This window comes from Dendrobates tinctorius, unplaced genomic scaffold, assembly GCF_039654945.1.
Source record: "Dendrobates tinctorius isolate UK_male_01 unplaced genomic scaffold, ASM3965494v1 ptg000016l, whole genome shotgun sequence".
Taxonomy (NCBI): Eukaryota; Metazoa; Chordata; class Amphibia; order Anura; family Dendrobatidae; genus Dendrobates; species Dendrobates tinctorius.
The window spans coordinates 85,903,501-85,925,291 of NW_027361684.1; the positions used below are offsets into that span (position 1 = coordinate 85,903,501).

General features: G+C 41.5%; 1 protein-coding gene across 5 annotated transcripts in view; it reads right to left on the reverse strand.

The window, feature by feature from the left end:
* The window catches only part of LOC141080642 (uncharacterized), an 869,999-nt gene that overhangs the window by 354,402 nt on the left and 493,806 nt on the right, over positions 1–21,791 (reverse strand). The gene's annotated exons all lie outside the window — the stretch shown is intronic.

Sequence of the window (21,791 nt, forward strand, 5' to 3'; positions counted from 1 at the left end):
AATTATATTTGATATGAGCAAAAAAGTGTCCGTCTATCTATCACACATTTTAAGCTGGCCATACATGAGATAACTGCACATGCTCAGTAACAGCAGCTGTATGGAGAACCTTATGCAGAATGACTGAGCAGTGCAGCTGTGAATTCAGTATAAGAGTAATATAAAACAGTAACTAGGAAGCTGTAGCAATGGTCAGTCTGTAACTGTACCCATGTGTCTTACTCTTCTCTGCATTCCTACTCTTCCTCTCTTAATATACTTCAACAGTTACAGTATGATCTCCTAGGGAGCTGGCAATCAATTTTGTCTGACCAAGATGGATTTTAGCAACAGCATAAGGAGTGAATTATTAATTACTTTATATGAAGCAAGAGTAAATTAAAAAGAGGTTCTAAAGTGTAGAAATAAGCACTTGTCTCTAAGTTCTTGAGATCGGAGTTCAGAAACCCCAGAGAACAGGCCAGGGCTATACAGCTTCAACTCGAATGGAGCAATGGTGCACATGTTCATCCTCCGCTCCATTCATTGTAAATAGGAGTGCTGAGTGCAGTGCTTGGATATTTCCAGCAGTTTCACAGACAATTAATGGAGTAGTGGTCGAGCATGTGCACCTCTGCTCCATTCAAGACTGAGTTGCAGCAGAGCCTTGTTCTTGTTGTTCCGGAGCCCCAATCTTGGGATTGTTGGGAGTCCCAGCAGTAAGACACCCAGCGATGAACAAGCCATCCCCTAACCAAAGAATATTTAAATAGTTATTTTGGGAATAGCCCTTAAATCTTTGCAGCAAGCACCAAACAAGGTTTCCACTGTGCAGAAGTGTCATGTATTTATAATTTGCAGCCCAAACCCACTTTCTAGCCACTAATTAACAGCTTTGTCAGCACAGTACTAAGGACAAACTGTCAACCAGAGGCTTTTCAGAGAGGGAAGCAGCAGCTCATAAATACATCAACTTTAAATCTAAGTTGAGATTGATCAAAAATACTCAACATTAGTGCCATGTACCCCAAGATATAAAAATCTGCACTGCAAATGGAGTAATTAGGAACAGAAACCTTTTTGGAGAGACCTTGAAGCACATTCTACAAACCTAAAGGATGTGAAGCAAAACTTTAATGTTAACTAAAACTAAATTCAAATATTTCATATGTCTTTTTAGTAAGCATATGGGAAATATGGGAAAAAACAAAAATCTAATGAAAGCTACAGAACAGAATTTACAGTCTTTTGGGTTATTTGAAGGTTAATAAAATCAATTTAACAACATTTAGTCATAAAATTGTGACATTTGAAATGTCAGCCTAAATGCCCTTTGACTACTAAGAAATGTATGTTCATTTATGGTCAATAAGCAGCATATAAAGTAATAAATCAAAAGAGTGTAGTCAAAAATACCACACTACATTACTTTCTAATAAACCATTGGAAAAGACACGTGAAATAAAACTTTGGTCTAGTTCAGTGAGCTGGAATTGCCATGATTTCCCAAAATGCAGGAGCCAGCCTTCACTGGAAAGAAAGCGCCTATTCCACTTATCTGTTAGTTTAGATAACTTAAAGAGAGCCTGTCAGGCTCTTGCTTTTTAATATATATGCAGGCGCCGGGAAAATTCAGAGAGGCCCAGCGCCTGCGCACTGCAGTATTATGCTCTGCCCTCAACAGGGCAGAGCAGTGCACCTGCGCAGGAGCCACGACGGGAAGCAAAGAAGAGGACGTCACCGTTAGAAGATGGGAAGCGCCGGACCGCGACACCCATCGGACCAAGACCGGACCTGGACCGCCCCTGGTGAGTATAATAGAACTCATTTTTCTTATCTTTCGGGTTACATCGGGGGCTTATCAAACAACATTACAAAATGCTGTAGATATGCCCCTGACGGCGGTGCTAGCAGCTGATACTCGAAAAAATAGGTGACAGATTCCCTTTAATACCTGCTGTAATTGTTGCCCACTGTGTAAAACCCTGGAGATAGTATAACAGCTAGTGAGTAGCCAAAAGAGAAAAAGAAAAGCATACTTTTATAGCTCGCAGAAGGTAGCTTGTGTTAGAAATTAGAAGCAGACGAACTGTAAGGGCAGAATACATAAAAAGTGTATTTTAAAGCAATTAGAAAGTTACCAAGAAACTAGATAATACTACATACAATACATATATCAATGGTATTCTCCAAAGAACAGGAAGACATGACAAAATTTTTTTCAATGGGAATCATTATATCATTGAGAAAACTTTAGACAGAAGAGTGAGAATTGCCAACCATGAATAAAATACTTCTTAGTAGTGATGGGCAAACCCCTGGCTGTTCAGGTCCGGCGGGTTTGGCCAAACAGTTAAAAAAAAGTTTGATTTTGGTACCAAAACAATACTTGAACCCAGACTTCATTCACATGAATGGGGAGCCCGGACATCCATTGTTTGCCATGTTGTCATCTGCATGACAGTGTGGCAAACATTGCCTCTGATTGGCGGTAAGATCATTACCAACGAACAGAAATCTGCAGCCCACAGCTGTGACCGGGGGTAAAAGGTTTTCCTCTGGTCACAGGCATAAGCTGATGGAACTACTATTTCCATCAACCTACGCCTGTCGTCGCTGATAACAGCGAGAGCAGATGCGGCTGATGAGAGTATTCATGAGCCAACACATGCGCTATAAATAAATACATTTTTTTAAATGGTTAGCCTGTATTTTTAATAAAAAGCATGGCAAAATCGACAGCTGCGGGTTGCAAACATCAGCTGTCAGCTTTAGCATGGCTGGTTATCAAGAATAGAGGGGTCCCCATGACTTTTTTTTCACCTGATTTAAATAATTAAAAAATAGCATTGAGTCCCCCCCATTTTTGACAACCAGTCAAGCTAAAGGAGACAACTGGGGGCTGGTTTTCTCCGGCTGGTAAGGGGTCATAGATATTGTCCTCCCCTCAGCCTAAAATAACAGCCTTCAGCCGCACCAAAAAAGGTGCATCTATTAGAATAGTCAATTCTGCACCAAAAAAGCAAGTTGAGAAAGGGGGGTGGTGAAATGAGACTGTGTGCTTATAGCAAGTAAGTTAAGGTACCAGTAAATGCTGTGGAGCCCCTTGATGGGCTCTGCAGAGTATGCAAATATACAGTAATTGCTTATTGCCACATGAAAGGAGCCTACAGATAAGGTAAAAATGAAAAACCTTTCCCTCAGTACTATACAAGTCACTGTAAGGACTTTTTACTTTGTGTTTTCACTTTGTGCCATAAAAGGTTGTTTTTTTATTTGGTTTCCTGAGAGGTTTATGCAGTCTTAATAAACCTGCCTGGACATTTTAATGAAATCACTTCCCTCAACCACAGCTGAGTGAGTAAAAAATCCTAAAATTGGTGCTACAAGCATGGGCACGATTCCCGAGGGGCAATGTGACTGCCACAGAAATACTGCATGTCCTGGGTGAAAGAGACTGCAGGAGCGAAAGTCAACAACATGGAGGAGTTGATAAACCAACTTGTGCAGGCTAATCTCCAGCAGCAACAGATATGGCAGCAGCAACATCAACAGCAGCAGCAGCAGATGAAGCAGCAGTAGCACAAGCAGCAGATGGAACTCCTAGCTGAGGCGATCTGGGGAAGTGCAACCGCCCCAACCCCAAGTCCAGGTGATGACTCACACGTGAGGAAGACGGTAAAAAGTGTGTTGCAATAGATGAAACCAGGTGATGACATTGAGGAGTTCCTGACGGTTTTCGAAAGAGTGGCGGAATGGGAGAAATTGCCTCCGGAGCAGTGGGCGGAGGTTCTGGTGCCATACCTAACAGGGTAACTGCAGAACTATTATGACATGGCCTTGCAGGATGTAAAAGAGTAAAAGAGTGTGCTAACTTGAAGACTGAGATATTTGCACAATTAGGAGTAACTATGTTAGGGTGCAACTCATGCACTACTGGGCCTATTGTGTTGACAATCCTTCCTGGTCCCAAATGTTTGACCTCCTACACCTTGTCCAAAAATGGTTGCAACCTGAATCTTCCTCTCCAACACAGATGGTGAAGATGGTCAGCATGGACAGTTTCAAACACTTCCTTCCAAGGCCAATGCAATCCTGGATTACCCAGGTAGATTCCCGGTATGCTGATGACCTGGTGGGTCTGGTGGAAAGGTACCAGGAGGTTGATAGAAGCCCCTTGGGGTTCCCAAAGGGGGGCAGACACCCAAAATAGGGGAGCTAGAGCCACATCTGGGGGCATCCAAGAGCCTAGTAGGCATCTGAGTTGTTGCCAAAGGCCCTATCCAATAACAATTTGTTGGAGGTACCACACCCCAGGTCACATAGCCACCAGTTTCCTCATGACCACCGAGACATTGGACTGCAACATAGGATGGCACAGCTCGTATTTTGCGTATGTCTTCCTGCAGTGCTGTCCCTCAACCAGATGAGGGGCCACAGGCATAACCCATATCAGTGAACAGAGTACAAATGATTGGCCTGTTGGACTTGGGTAGATTGGTAACATTAGTATGGGCCACAATTCCTCATCATCTGATTCTTGGGAAGATGATGGCTGTCCGCTGTTTCCATGGCGACGCTAAAGACTACCCTGTGGCCCAAGTGATCATAGACACAAACTGTGGCACTGGGTCCCATAAGTAGGCGTAGTTTAGACCTATTGCATCCTGTTATAATTGGGTGGGAATTTGCATTATTTTGGGACTTGTGTTAGAAAGGGAGGATGCCTGGTTGCCCGGACAACAGCCGAGTCGCTCCTAAACCTCATCGCAGGCCGCAGCTGTGTGCTTGTTGTCGATGAGGACGAAGCAGCATCCCCGGAGGCCAACATCCCTAAACTGGAGGTGTCCAGGAGAAACTTTGGAATCACCTAACTCAGGGACTTAACCCTAACAAGGTCATTTGACAATGTGCTTGTACTTAAAGCTGTTGCTCACGAGCCGGGGGCTGACACCCGTAACCCGTACTTGGGGAGTTACTATACTGGGTCACCAAGCTGAGAGGGGAGGTAATCGAGCAGTTACTGGTGCCAGGGCCATACAGACGCAAGGTGTTAGACATGGCCCATACACATTTGTTAGGTAGTCATCTCGGCATAGAAAAAAACAGGAACGAATCCTCCAGAGGTTCTATTGGCCCGGTTATCACCGAGAAATCGTAAATTATTGTAGGTCATGACCCACCTTCCAGCTGACCTCCCCGGAGGCTTACTTCCATAGTGTCTTAGTGCCGTTGCCTATCATTGAGATGCTATTTGATTGCATAGCCATGGATTTAATTGGACCCCTTGTCAAGTCCACCAGAGTATATCAGTATATCTTTGAGGTACTGTACTATGCTACACGGTACCTGGAGGCTGTACTACTATAGAACTCTTCCTCCAAGTGTATAGCCCGAGTGTTGGTCAACATTTTTTCTAGGACGGGATTGCCTAAGGAGATCCTAATGGACCAAGGGACCCCATTTAAGTCAAAGGTGATGAGGGAGTTGTGCAAAACCCTGCAAATTCATAGAGAAGGACAGCAGAGACTGGGACTGTCTAATGCCATACCTTCTGCTGTCCATCAGAGAAGTCCCACAGGCCTCTCCCAGAGTCTCCCCTTTTAATCTGTTGCATGACTGACACCCCCGTGGGCTCCTGGACGTAGTAAAGGAGACATGGGAGGCAGAGTCTACACCCTTCAGGAGTGTAATCGAATATCTGGCCCAGATGCAAGAGATAATTCAGAGGTGATGCCCATCATGATAGAACACCTCCTAAAAGTACAAGAGGCACAATCGAGGTTGTACAAAAGAGCAAGAGTGAGACACTTCAACGCTGGGGATTGGGTACTGGTACCTATAGTGGAGAGCAAATTACTGCCCAAGTAACATGACCCTTATGAGGTAGTTGAAAAGGTTGGAGACGTCAACTATAAAGTCCACCAAACAGGGAGAAGGAAGCGCTACCAGGTGTACCATGTCAATCTAATTAAGCCATGGTGAGATAAGAAGCCCTTGGAAGCACCGAGTTTGGTGGCTAAGTTTGAAGCCGATGTGGAAGAGGTTAAGGTGGCAGAGACGTCACATGCAAAAAAAGCAACAGTGCTGGGAGTTGCTACATTGGAACAGAGACCTGTTCTCAGAACTACCAGGTTGTACTCAGATCATGGAGCATGAGGTTCTGACACAGCCTCATATCCGGGTAAACTTAAAACCGTATCAGATTCCAGAAGCCTGCGGAGAGGTAATCTTGAAAGAGGTGAAGCAGATGTTAAGCCTGGGAGTAATTGAAGAGACTAAGAGTGGCTGGTCCAGCCCCATAGTCTTAAGGTACCGTCATATTTAGCGATGCACCAGCGATCCCGACAATGATACGACCCGGTCAGGATTGCTGGTGCATCGCTAAATGGTCACTAGTGAGCTGCCAAACAGGCAGATCTCACCAGCGACATCGCAGCGGTCGGCGGTCGTTACTTACCTGTCAGACTCGGTGATGAAGACGTCCTCCCGTCCGCGTCCACGCGTCGCTCGTCGGCGTCAGCAGGAAGCCCAGCAGGAAGCGGCTGACGAGAAACGGCCCAGGACGTTCTCGTGCGATCAGCGATAACCAGCGGGGGAGCCGGTCGGAGCTATCACACATAGCGATATCGCTAGCAATATTGCTGCTGCGTCACAAAATTGGTGACGCTTTAGCGATATCGCCAGTGATCTCGCTTAGTGTGACGGGCCCTTTAGTGCCGAAACCAGGTGAAGAATGATGTTTTTGCAATGACTATAGGAAGCTGAATGAAGTCTCTAAGTTCATTACGTAAATAATGTCCCCTTGTTGATGAATTGATTGAAAGGCTAGGGCCGGCCTGGGACATTACCACCCTTGACCTCCCAAAAGGGTATTGGCAAATTCCCATGTCCCAAGACGCCAAGGAGAAGACTGTCTTCTCAACGCCAGACAGATGCTTCCAGTACACAAGGATGCCGTTTAGGTTAAAAGGAGCACCAGCCACCTTCCAGATAGCCATGAACTGGATCCTAACTCCCCATAAGAGGTACACAGCCAGGATTGGGGAAGCCTTCTGAGCAAAGTCCAGGTGACACTTGGTGCTCTATGGAAGGCTGGGTTTTTCATAAACCAAAATAAATGTGCCAGTGGAATGGAGGAAGATAAATACTTGGGCTATGTTGTTGGAAAGGGCAAAATAAAGCCCCAAATAAATTAAATGGACGTGATCCAGAGTTGGCCACAACCCCTCTCAAATAATCAGGTCAGAGCGTTCCAGGGCAACGTGGGCTATTACCACAGTTTTATCCCTAGCTCTGCCATTTTAGCCGCCACTTTGGTGGACCTCCTTAAAGGGATAAAGTCGGCTATGGCCAAGTGGTCTCCAGTAGCACAGACGGCCTTCCAGGAACTGAAGCCAGCCTTGTGCCGTGAACACCTAGTGTTGGAAGCACCGGATTTCTTTAAGGAGTTTGTGGTCCAGACGGACGAGTCAAATGTCAGGCTTGGAGCTGTTCTATCACAAGAGGTGAACGGGGAAGAGATCCCCATAATGTATTAAGTCGGAACTGTCATCCTGTGAGAATTACTCTAAAGTGGAGAAGGAATGTTTGGCTAACAAGTGGGAATTGGACATTCTAAGGTACTACCTCTTAGACAGGAAATGCAGGCTAGTGTCAGACCATGCCCCACTGAAGTGGATGAGGGTGAAGAAGGGGAACAATAAACAGTAGAATGATGTTTTACCAAAAAACTCTATCTTGGTCTCATCTGTCCGCAAGTATCTTTCCCAAAAGGATTTTGGCCTTTCCCTTCCCCTTTTTTGCAAACTGCAGTCTAGTTTTTTATGTCTCTGTGTCAGCAATGGTGTCCTCCTGGGTCTCCTGCTATAGTGTTTAATTTCATTCAAATGTTGACGGACAGTTTGCGCTGACACTGATGCACCTTGAGCCTGCAGGAGAGCTTGAATTTCTTTGGAACTTGATTAGGGATGCTTATCAATCATCCAGACTATCCTGCATTGCAGCCTTTCATCAATTGTTCTCTACCATGCACATCTAGGGAGATTAGCTACAGTACCATGGGTTGTAAACTTCTTGATTGTGTTGCGCAGCAAGAAAACACAGGAACATATTAGCTACAGTACCATAAGTTGTAAACTTCTTGATTATGTTGCGCACCATGGACACAGGAACATCGAAGGAGTTGATATGTTCTCCCTGTGTTTGCGTGGGTGTCTTCCAGGTACTCCGGTTTCCTACACACATTCCAAAGACATACTGATAGGGATTCTAGATTGTAAGCCCCCAATGAGGACAGTGCCAATAATGTTTGTAAAGCGCTGTGTAATTAATGGCGCTATATAAATGAGTAAAATAAATAAATAAACACCAAGATTTCTGGAGATGGATTTGTAACCTTGAGACTGTTGATATTTTTTAAGACTTTTGGTTATCAAGTTGTCAGAGAGTTCTCTTTCTGTTCTTCATGCTTAGTGTGGCACACACAAACACATAATGCAAAGATTGCGTCAACTTTTCCCCTTTTGATCTGGTTTCAAGAGTGATTTTGAGATTGCCCACACCTGTTACTTGCCACATGCTTAAATCAAAGTTGTTTACGAACAATTTTGGAAAGGTGCCAACAATTTTGGCTGGCTCATTTTGAAGTTTTGTGTGAAATTATGTTTAATTTGCCTTTTTGTCTATTTTTTGCGTTGTTCCAATACACACAAAGGAAATAAGCATGTGTATAACAAAATGTGTGCAATAGAAACAATTGTCTGGGAGAAATACTTAATTTTTTTGAAACAATTTCAATAGTGTCAACACTTTCAGCCATGACTACATACAATACACTGTATTTCAATATCTATATTTCAAAGATTTTAAAATATAAAGTAATTGCAGCAAAATTGAACGTAATAATTTATGTATGTTCAATGTGGAATTGAAATATGAGAAAAATAACACATATTGTTTTAATTAATAAGAGGGAGTGATTTTGATTTAGGTTGTGTCTTATAATCATGAAATCTAACCAACTGTAGCAGTGAATTAGGCAGAAGGATGGAAGGATGGAAAGTCTATGGCAGAGGAAATTAAGAAAAGCATTCTTTTGTTTTTTTCAAGGAAAAGTCATCATCATATGAACAACTGTTGATATCTGAACAGCACACGGAAAATGAATATCTTTTGTAGAAGCCAAACGAGGGAGAAATAATACAGTATATACATGAAAACAAATTCTAAAAGAAAATTTCCTGCGAAGGTCAAAGATGGGAGGGAAGATGTGGGGGCTGAATAAAAGGCCTGTATTATGTTGTCTTTCGCAGAAGGATGAGAAATTAAAGTTATTATGACAAGAACAAATCACATGTATGTCTGTGGGCTCCACCGTATTTTCCTCTAGGAAAGAGCATTTCAGCTGTCCTTTCTGACTTGATTTCACTGATTTTATTAACTATTAAATGACAAGTACAAGATATATAATTTGAATGGAAATTATACTTACAGGGAATGTATCATCAGAAAATTACCTACATTTTTATTCAAGTTTATGTGACACATATTGGGGCATATTTATCAAAACTGTCTAATTCTAAGACAGTGCAAACTTAAACTAGACAGTCTTAAAACACGCCACATTTATCAATGTAGTTTAAACTGTTTGACAAGACAGTCCTAAACTACCTATTAGTTGGCTTGCTCTGTGCCAGAAATGTGCATCACTATTTTGACACAATTTTTGACATATTCTGTTGCATTTTAAGCCATACATAAAAATAGTTGGAGTTCGTTAAAATAACTTATTGATAGATGTTTACAGAGTGTATCATAGGAGTAACGTGTTTTGTACTGAAAAAATGTTACTATGTACAAACACATTAATAGGTTGAACTAACTGCCTTACAAAATGATGTTCCTACAATGTATGTATTCTGTTGCAAGGTTGGTTTCCAAAGACGTCTTTTCTGCTTCTTGCAAATTTTCTTCCATGCTGCCAGAAAAAAAAAACCTACTTACCTCTGTGATTTTTGCAAAGACATGTGGTCTGCGAAAACACAGACATGTGAACTTCCCCACAGACCATACGGTGTTCGTGTTCAGAACACGTACAGTACGTGCAACATGAACGTCTGAATGAGGCTTAAACAGACAAGGTTAAAATAGCGTCAAGAATTTCAGGTAGTTGCAATTTGCTGTGCATTTTCACAATTTTAAGGGACAGACAACTGAAAGCAGTACCTGGTAATCATTTTTTTAGCTAAACCAGCAGGAAGATTTCGAAGAAACAGAAGGAAAATTAATGCATTTGACTCTAAAAATGAAATAAAAGACATTCACGTTAATACACTACAATACTACGAGCCAAGAAAGATATGCTTAAATAAAAGCAAGATTCCACAAGAATGGTTCACAAATTTTGTGAAATTGTCTCAAATTATATCATTGTGTGAAATACCAATTTTAAACCACTGAATTGAAACTACTACGGATACATAAAATCATTATTGTAATTATCATCTACTACCCAAGGCCATAACTACTGCAGCTGTATATATTCTCCAGATTCTACAGAGCTGTAATACAGAACCCAAAGAAGACTATGAAGCCCTTCTGTACCTACATATGCCTCAGAGATTATACAGAAGCAAACAGTGAATTCTAAATACGACTGAGAAAAACAGGACACTAAATCACTTGTTACAGAGGCATTCTGGCCTGAAGATCATCTTCTCTTTAAGCTCTTGGAAAAGCAGATGATTTTTCTTTTTTTCAATGTAGTTTTTCCCACCCACACCTAAAAAGATTATTTTTCTGCCATCATAGTCACATGAGCGCTTGTTTTTTAGGACTGTGCCTTGCTCCCTTCCCTTACGAAGCTCCCTCTGTACTAGTCCATTCAGGGATTCTCTGGTAACTGGGCAAGCATCTTTGAAGTCATCACCAAAGGCTTTCTAAAACCAGCTTAGGCACTCGTGTATGCCTGAGTATTAATAATAATAATCTCTTATTTATATAGCGCCAACATATTTTACAGTTTGTTTTCTTTGCACACACATCATCATCGCTGTCCCCGATGGTGCCCACAATCTAAATTCCCTATCAGTATGTCTTTGGAATGTAGGAGGAAACCGGAGAACCCGGAGGAAACCCACACAAACACGGGGAGAACATGCAAACTCCTTGCAGATGTTGTCCTTGGTGGGATATTCAGGAAGTATTGCTTCTAGCTGCTGTAGTCAGGTGTCTAATCATCTATTCAGCAAACTACATCTATTTTTTAACTATGCTGACAAGCTATATGCAAGTTTTTTACAAAATGAGCTAGGCTATGTGCACACGGTGCGGATTCTGCTGCAGATGCGCAGCGGATTTGACCCTGCGGATTTGCAGCAGAACTGCATGTGATGTTCAGCACCATTGTAGCCTATGTAAAACAAAATCCGATGCACACATGCTGCGTTTTTTTCCGCGCAGATTTGGTGCGGAATGAAAAAAACAGCATGTCACTTCTTTTGTGCGGTTTTGCTGCAGTTTTCCATCTGCTCCATTCTAGAAATCCGCAGGTGGAAAACCGCAGGTGGAAAACCGCAGGGGAAAACCGCACAAAACATGCACTAAACCTGCAGGAAAAATGCAGGTCATTTGACCTGCTGATTTAGTAAATTCTGCGCAGAAAATTCCAAAGAAGAATACGCACCGTGTGCACATAGCCTTACATCATACATTTAAGTAGTATGGGTATGAAAGAGATGACAAAGTGTTCCATTCTAACAAGCCAGAATCCTACTCCACACTGATGAGGGGCAACACCCCGAAACAGCTGTCTGTGAATGGATACCTGGCCTTGGTATTTCCCTTGTCATATCTGTAAACTCATAAAAAGCTGGATATTGACTTAAAGGGCCACTTAATATGGTGGTAATGGTGGTTTCCGAAAGGAGCCAAACCTTGGCTGGGTCCTTCCCTGGAGGAAGATCTGGCTAGTCCCGTGTCTGAGACTCTTAAATGAGGCTCCACGGACTTTATTTGCATATTCGTATTTCCCAGGGAGCATTGCACCTAGGATTTCACTGATTGAGCGCCTTTGCCGGCTGCCGCAGTGTTTTCTTTGACTGGTCTCCCTGAGGTCAGTGATTGTTTCGTGATGTTGGTCTACTAGGCATTGCTCCCACCTAGCCAGAATTCTATCCACACTGATGAGAGGCAACACCCCGAAACAGCTGTCTGTGGATGGATACCTGGCCTTGGTATTTCCCTTGTCATATCTGTAAACTCGTAAAGAGCTGGATATTGACTTAAAGGGCCACTTAATATGGTGGTAATGGTGGTTTCCAAAAGGAGCCACCCCTTGGCTGGGTCCTTCCCTGGAGGAAGATCTCGCTAGTCCAGTGTCTGAGACTCTTAAATGAGGCTCCATGGACTTTATTTGAATCTGACCGAGAGGATGCTCAGAAGGATTCAGGCAGTGTTGAAAGCCAAAGGATTTACAAAATACTAACAAAATAACAAAAATTGATTGACATTTAGATTTTTAGGAGCAAAACAATAGCAATGCAGTGATAAGACACATATCTGAATAACTAAGTGGTTACAAGTCAAATTTATGTATGAGATAGTCAAGATGAATGTCTATAAAATGATGGTAGCCTCACGCTTGAAGCTGTAGAGGATGGTGAGATATGGAGCATGAAATTCAAAAGTTCAAACCATTGTTACCATTTTGCTCATCAGTGTACATAATGGGTATAGCCAACTTAAGTTTAAATTCAGACAGATGTATTGTACGCACATTTAAATGTCCTAATTCTGAGAGTCACTCTGCATCTTTGTGCTTTTACTGAATCAAACATAAAGCACTTTAGATCTCTATTTGAGCTCAGCAGGAAGAGCGTAGCTATATTGTCGCTCTGTCTGTAATCACTCCCCAGCACTTTTATTGACAGCTCGCTATTCAGAGCTAGCTGTCAAGTGTCAGGGAATGCTTACAGCCACCAATCATGATACAGTGGTGGTGAGTGGTGCTGGGAGCGATGACTCTAGTCACTCCGTGCATGACCCTATGACTGAAAGCTAGCCATTCCTGAGAGAATATAAATTCATTTTTTCCCGGTACCTGCACTTTCAAAAACTAGTCAAGTCCTTGGTATCAACCTTACAACACCTACGCAGGATTCGATTTCTGTATATGTGAGTCATAAAATGATAAGATGTTTCTGAGAATTAGTATTCAAAGACCTTGCAAATAATTTTAGAAAGCTCAAAGAACATACAATATATTAAATTACAGATCCAACATCTAATAAAATAACTGGTGAAAGATTAGAAAATTATCCAAAAAGGTACAGGAGTATTTTAATCAGATTCTAGATTCAAGTAGAGCTTAATATTTATTTTGTTGGGACCTCACCATGCTCTGCCGTCAATTAAAAAGCTGAAGGTAATAGCTTCTGAATAAAAGCCAGCAGAGCTATTTATCACTGTGACTATCCATAACTTAATTCCTGGAGGTTGGCGAGTTGCGGAAACTAGTATGAGTATTGATAAGTCCCTGTCTCACCCTCTGTCATCTGGATCTCACCCTGGACTTTTCAGGGTGATCAGTCTTTCAAAATGATTCATTCCTTTAAAATAGTTAACAATTTGTGATTTCGTTTAGACAGGGATGACAGGTATTGACCACTCTGTGTTTTTAGCTACCACAATTGTGTTCACGGCTTTCTTGGCAAATTTTCAGATGTTTCTACCTCTGAAGCGTGGGCAGCAGTCTAATATAAAGAAACAGGTTTACGTGATAGAAACAGATTGCATTGAATTTCTGAAAATAATTTTTGAATACTAAAAAAATCTGCACATTTGTTTAAATGATATTTCTCTAATGTGGAACTACATTACAGATGTATGGTAGATGAAAGCATGCATCGATTTATACCTTGCTTCTAAAAGTGACAAAAAAAACATTTTCTGGATCAATTGTAGCTGTTGGCAAAAGTGAGAATTTATGAGAAAAGTGAGCAGTGCTACCTATGTAAAGACCAAGTTCCAAAAGAAAACAGTAAAGATTTATAAATCTGTAGGATGCAGAAACAGTACTTATACTTTTATACTTTATAAACATGGTTTGTATCGTAAGATTCATTTTGTGTAATTTGCTAGGCTTGATAGACACATTTATTGTTAACTCCAAATTATGGCCATCTTCAATAAATCGGACACATCTTGTCACTTATCTGACGCATATTCAGATTATAGCAGCAGAAGTATGAGAAATCACTGGTCGCCATAGAAAACTTAATAGGTTCAACCACTTAATGAGAACTCCTCACTAGTGATGAGAGAGCGTGCTCAGATAAGGTGTTATCTGAGCATGCTCGAGTGCTAATAGAGTATCATTTGCGTGCTCTAATACTATGCTAGAATCTCCGTGGCTGCATGTCCCTTATCTGTTTGACAGCCGCAACACATGCAGCGATTGCCTAACAACCATGCTCGGATAACACCTTATCTGATCACTCTTGCTCATCACTAGTGAGGAGTTTTCATCCATCCGATCCTCACCCATCCTTTGTAAACTGTGATCCCTTGTGGGCAGGGTGCTCTCTCCTCCTGTACCAGTCAGTGACTTGTATTTTTCATGATTATTGTACTTGTTTTTATTATGTATAACCCTTTTAACATGTAAGGCGCCAAGGAATAAATGGCGCTATAATAATTAATAATAATGAAATACACTATACTTTTTTCAGTATTTTAGGTCCATATTTTTGTGCTCATTAAAGAGTTAAAATTTATATATTAAATTATATAATTCTGGGTGCCTGTTGCCACCACTATAAGTGTATGTTTCCACGGGGCGTATTGACAGCGCTTTGGAAGCAGCGGATACCTGGCTCCGCCCAAAGCGCCGCCCCTTGTTGTACGTGCGGTGATACCGCATGTGTTCATTGGACACATGCGGAATCACCGCATCCTATCCATAGACTGGGTTATTTATCTTACGGAGACTGAGCATCTCTGCAAGATAAATAGACATTCTGTGGTCTACAAAGATGCGTCGCATGTCTGGTTACGCAGCTCTGCCACCTGCGTGTTTGCATGCATAGTGGAGATGGGATTTCATAAAATCCCCTCCACTATGCTGTAACATCTGGATCCTGCAGATTGGACACTGCAGCTGTACGCAGCGTCCAATCCGCAGCAAATACTTAAGGAACACGCCCCGTGAAAACATACCCTATGGGGCCATCTGTGTCTGAACTTTTATAGTACAACTTGTACAGCCAGCATTTGAGCTTTATAAATTTTCACTCCTCACCATTGAAATTACAGCACCAAGAAGCAAGAGTTGTGGAATTGTGGACATGACAGGATTAATAAACATGATAGTACCACCACTTTTCACACATTGTATGAGGTTTTTAGAATGCAGCTATAATTCAGTGCTTTTCTTCCTCTAAGGATAATGCTTCATATTTAGACTTAAAATTTGGTCTCCATTGTCCTCAAATGTCATTTCATTACCCTACTGGCTTGTCCAGGTGGTCGCTAGCAAACAGTAAATGGGCAGTAATGTTCTTTTTAAGAAGCATAGCTTTCTCCTTGCAGTCCTGCCATGCACATCATTGTTGTTCAGTGTCCTGATTGTGGACTCATGCCATGAACACTAACATTAGCTATAATGAGAGAGACCTTTAGTTGACTAGAGGTCACCTTGGGCTTCTTCGTGACTCTGAAGGCTAAAAGCAAGCTGTATAATAAAGTGATCTTTGTTGTTTGACCACTCGTGGGGAAGGTAAAATGTTTTTTAATTTCTTCCATTTGTACACAATCTGATTGTGGATTGGTGGAGTCCAGCCTGATGAACAACAACAATTCTTCTTCTGGGGTCCTCAGAAAACTTCTTTGTTCATACCACGTTATACCTCCCCAAACAAGTGTTGTAAAGATCAGGCTTTGATAGCTCCCTGTTCATTAAAAAAAAAAAGACAGGTCGCCCACTCAAATCTGAATGTCATCCTATTGATTGAAAACACCAGACTCTAATTTCATTTCCAAATTATCTGCTAATCCTAAAGTTTTCTTTCCAATTCACAGACATGTGATATTCGATCATTTTCCTCATTTAAAAAGTGGCTAGTATAAAATATTTTTGACTGGTGTCTTTTATTTGATTTTCTTTGTCTACTTTTAGGACTTGGGTGAACAGTTGATGTAGTTATCGGTGAAATTTTTCCAGAGAAATGGAAAATTCTTAAAATTTCAAAAACTTTCAATCACCACTGTACATATTCTGTTTCTCTACTAGGTACACTACTGCTGCATCGTAAGGTTTGGAAAGTGTTTCCGCTGTAGCGTTGTTCACAGCTGCACTATTATATCCATTCTGTTCCATTATAACAATGAAAAAAAAAAAAAAATAAGGGCAGTGATTGAACTTCCAGATGTCAGACATCAACGGAATAGACAGACCTCTTTAACATTATCATCAGTTTTCCTTCATTGAGTGTTATGAAAGTTTTTAGTCATCCAATGAAATTAGTAACGCTTTTTTTCTTTTTGAAGTGTAGTTGGTAAGCTTAGAAATCATGAAGTAGAGTAGCATTTAAGAAAGCATAACACAGACAAATATGAAGCCCAGTGCAGCAGGAGGGAGGCCTTTAAGCGCAGTAACTGTCCTATGGTTACTGCTATATCCAGCTGTCTTGATCATAAAACAGGTAATACTGCAATCCTGTGATCAACATTAAAAGGCAGGATGGATTTTGAATAAATTATCCATAGGCATCCTTTGGCATTTAAGCCTTCTTCCAACAGCTGCATGAATAAAATGAAGGCTCCTCTATATTATTCATCATAAGACATAGCTGATAGTCAGCCGGCAAAACCACATGAATGGAATGGTCCTGATTCATTAAGTCTGGCGTTTTATACTTCTGTCTTAATAAGGGGCATGCAGGAATAAGATGCGCAGAAATCACTAAAAGACATATGCCTCTTAATGAATTCAGTGCATCTTATCAATGGCATGTGTGACTTCAGTTGGGCACTAGAATAACATTTCTGGCAAAAGAAATGACACTTTTGCTCAATTAGGCTGGCGTAACTATACCCCTTCCATGCACCTTCTTTTTGTTGTTGCTTTGAAACTGTTGTGAAAATGGCATCATTTGTAACCACTTATATGTACTAAAGAACCTTTCAAAATCGTGCAGATGTTAAACTGCACTATGGCTGAGCATTGTTCTATGCTTGGCTTTACCATTAAGGCACATGCACAGAAGTCCTATAGGCAGTTAAGTAAGGGAGTACTTTTGGCACCATCAGACCTCATGTGTACAGCAATATTTTTTGATGTGTGCAATGCTTCTAGGGGAGAATACCTATGTACATATGTGCTGCCTGATGGAGCATGACATAATTTCTCTAACATATGGAATCCACCAGAAAAAAACCCTCTGTGTGAAATTGTAGGCATACATAGATACAGTAGAGCAGGGTTCCCAACTCCAGTCCTCAAGGCCCACCAACAGGTCATGTTTTCAGGATTTCCTTAGTATTGCCCAGGTGATAATTGCATCACCTGTACAATGCAAGGGAAATCCTGAAAACATGACCTGTTGGTGGGCCTTGAGGACTGGAGTTGGGGAACCCTGCAGTAGAGGACTCATGTTATGCCCCACATTCACAGTCCTATTACATCTATGGACAAAAGAGAACTATAATACTGCTGTAGGCATGAGTTGTAAAAGAAAGCACTACATATGGAATGAGTCCCTGTAGAGGGACCTGTAACTATATCAAGACTAGGGCCCTATTACGGATTGCCATCAGTGAATTCCTACCACTTCTCAAGATACAAGTAGGTCCTGTATAGCAGATGCAGCTGCATCTACTATAAATTTATATCAGATACCCTAGCTATGACACAAATATAAGAGATGGGAATACCCCTTTAATAACAGTACAGCCCAGATAACTCTATCTGGCCTATATGTCACCAAATTGATAGCCCTCTTATAGATTGCATAAATAACAATAACATACATTCTTTAGAAAAGTAATGTAATAATTTACCATGCTTAATAATAGAAGTGTCTTCTAATATTCCGGAATTCCGGTAAAAACTGTTAGGCACGTAGTGTATGTTAACAAGTGTGCAGCTGACATAAAGCCACCATGAAATAGGTTTCAGTGCTTGAATCAATGTTACCATGCTGCAGAGCTGCTTTTCTCTGAACTGCAGGTGCGCGCTATGCAAATGGTAACGGTGTAATTCACTGGTGTACAACAAGCACTCTGTTCTAATCAGGCGTAATAGAAAACTGTAAGCCCTCCAGCCATGTGCTCAGAGAATGGTCTCTTCATGCTCCCTTCCTGCCCTGCTGTGTAAGAGGGTCTAACTTCAAGCATGTCAAGGTTAGCACAAGGCAGCTCAATCTGAAAGGAACGCACATTCAAAGAGCCCAGGATCCTGGCTTTTATCCATACAGCAGGATCAGCCAAAGGGCAGCGCTCCTCACTCAGTACTGGGTTTACCAACGCAGACTGATTTCTCCTTTCGGCTTCGTTTTCTGGGACCTATCATTATATTACAACTTTCCCTTATGTTTCTCCAACACATGTGAGAGATAAAACTCTATGCTACAAGGAGGAGAGCTGAAAAAAACACAAGTAAAATGGCCAATTTCATGTGATTCTGTAGACATAATGTATTTAAATTAGCTAAAAAAAATAGATAGTCGACCTTTCAGTCAGCAATCAAAACGATATAGGGGATCATGGAGCGTCTGGTTTCTATTTAGAGTGAGCTGAGAGGAAGTGCATTATCATTCATTTTTACGATTTCCCTTTCTACTTTTCATCGTTAGCTCGTTATTTAATACCGCTCAGCACAGTGAGCTACATGTGACAAGTAAAGAACATTTCTCAAAACCCAAAAAATAAAACATGAAGTGTAAGACAGAAAAAAAAATAAGCTGTTCTGTAAGCAATTAGCAATTCCGTTTAGACAAGGCTTTTTTTTCACAAAAGCTGGGCGAAGACCACTCATGTCACTATTACTGCCATAGGAGTAGTGTCCTAGCGGCCCTAGAACACAGTCTTGACTTGTTCTATAGTTGTACAACTGTGGGAAAGTTGGGGAGGAAATCTCTGCATATCAAACTTACCATGTAGGATTCTAGAAATGTACAGTATTTGGCATAATATTGATATTTGATTACAATGCCAACATAAACTAAAAAAATATAAAAAAGTTTAAGACTGTTCACATTTGCATCAATGCTTCTGTTCCTTTTGAAGCCATGAACGGCTTTAGTGGAGTACTCAAAGTGATTCCAAGAAATACTGATAAATCACATTGACTTCTAATGCATTTGTCCCATTCCCGTTCTTTTTGACGGTAACAATAATTCTGATGACTATTCTATTCTTGCCATTGAATGAAGAAAATACAACAGAACAGAGACAAAGGGTAGTGTGAACATATCCTAATGCAACCTGCCACAGACAAATAGATTATTTAGCCTCCTATGAAATTAGCCATAGAAGGCGCCTCTTATAGGGAAATCAGACCGTAAGCTCCACTGTGGGGAGGGGATTAGTAAAAAAATCTTTGCGCTGTACAATTGACTACGAATTGATTCACATGACCCGGTCCATTGGCCATCTCAGTAATCTGTGCTTGCTGGACGGGAACCATGAGAATCAGCTCTTACCTATCAGCATAGGCGGCTCTTCTTTTGATTGGCCTAGTGTGATGCCACATGTGCGTCATGCCGCAATTATGTCATCGTGTTAAACCGGCTAATAAAAAAAGCTGCATATGCCGTCATGTAAGAGACTGTTCTCATGGTTCCGTTAAGTGGCTACAGATGAATGACTTGGCCAATGACATGGGTCAATTCGCAGAATTCTACTACCCAGTCCTGTGGAATAACGTTGGCATTAAACAAACTATGGGAAATACATGTACAGCACAATATTAGGGTAGGTTCACACGACCGTATAAAAAATCATTCAGAGTTTTATCCACAAAAGAGGGACTTTTATTCTCATCTGTCATTCGTGAACTATCCGTATACAATCTGTTTTTTTTTTTACAGCAGCAGCTTATAATAACTTACAGGACCATTTACAGTTTCCTTTGTTTCAGAACTGCAATGTCTCAGTAAAAATCGGATGTTATACTGTGGATCTGTATGGCATCCGATTTTTTTTTAGCACAACCATAAATTTGAATAAGTTAGTCTCATTCAAAACTCAGGAAAAATCATGCATGCTGCGATTTTTTTACACACACAGATTTGGTCAGTGAAAAAAATCACTCATCTGTGATGCCTCATGGAATAACATTGGTCAGAGTGAGATCCCTTTTTTTTGCTGGGCAGGACTTGGACCGAAAATATGGTAGTGTGCACGAGCCCTTAGGCTGTGTGCACACGCTGCGGATTTTGCTGCGGTTCCGCAGCGGTTTTGGCCGCTGCGGACCCGCAGCAGTTTTTGCTGCGGTGTACAGTACCATGATTCCCTATGGGAATCAAAAACCGCAATGCAGACGGTGTGGAATTTTCCGCGCAGATTATCTGCGGTTTTCAATCCGCAGAAAGAATTGACATGTCAATTCTTTCTGCGGATTCTGCTGTGGTTTGCCATCTCCTCCATTGAGGAGATGAAAAACCGCAAGGCAAAACCGCAGAGCAATCCGCAGGTAAAACCGCAGGTATTTTGACCTGCGGTTTCACCTGCGGATTTTACAAAATCCGCGCGGATGAATCCACACCTAATCCGCTGCGTGTGCACACAGCCTTACAGTGAAGAAATAGAGAACAGAGTCCAATGCAGTTCACAACTGACAGAAAGGGTTGTACAAAAGAAAAAAAAAATATTTCACCCTATATGCATCAGGAATTAATCAATAAAAGAATTTAACAAAATCTGCATGATTTGGTGAGCATTTGAAACTCTGGATGTCCCTGGGGGAGTTCCTAGTGTGAACATACACTTATAGTTCAGTTATCAAAGCTGTTTTACTAATATTAACTCTTCAATACTAATAATAACATGGGTTATAATGATAACGACAAGTCCCTAATATGAAGCAAGAACAATTCGGCAGATAATCATTACATTTCTGAAACAATTAACTCAGTGCTTTTAGGCACTCTCCAACTATCCAGCTTGTATTTATCCTGACAAAACAGCCAAGTTTGTGTTGGAAATTAACTTTATTTGTTCAGTTCCATTGTGCTTCATTGGAGTAATGGGTAGATAAGCTACAACATGAGCCAGAGGCAAGCTGGAGGCTACTGTCATGGAGAGCAAGAGCAGGGCAAGCATGGTAACTAAAATGTGTAACACATTGTTCCTAATTCCATTTGTTCATCTGCTCTACACAATCACTTGGATTCCATTCTGTGTTCTGGAGTAAAAGCCCAGTCACACACAGCGATATTGCCAGCGATATCACTCTGTGTGACATCCATTAGCGACCGGCCCCCCTGCCGGGTATCACTGATCGCGCTCCATCGTCCTGGGCCGTTTTTTGATCGTTGGTCTCCTGCTGGCCAGCATGCATCACTGCGTGTGGCAGCGAGAGACCAACGATTAGCGACGCTGCACACTGGTTTCCAATGTAAACAGTGGGTATCTAAGAGCCGCGCAGCTCTTAGATACCCGCTGTTTACATTGGAAACCAGCTTGCTCGCTGGTCCTGATCGCTGGAGGGGCTATGTGACAGCTCACCAGCGATCAGCCTAACAATGTCCCAGCGATCCCATCCATGTCGGATTGTTGGTGGGATCGCTAGGACATCGTTATGTGTAACG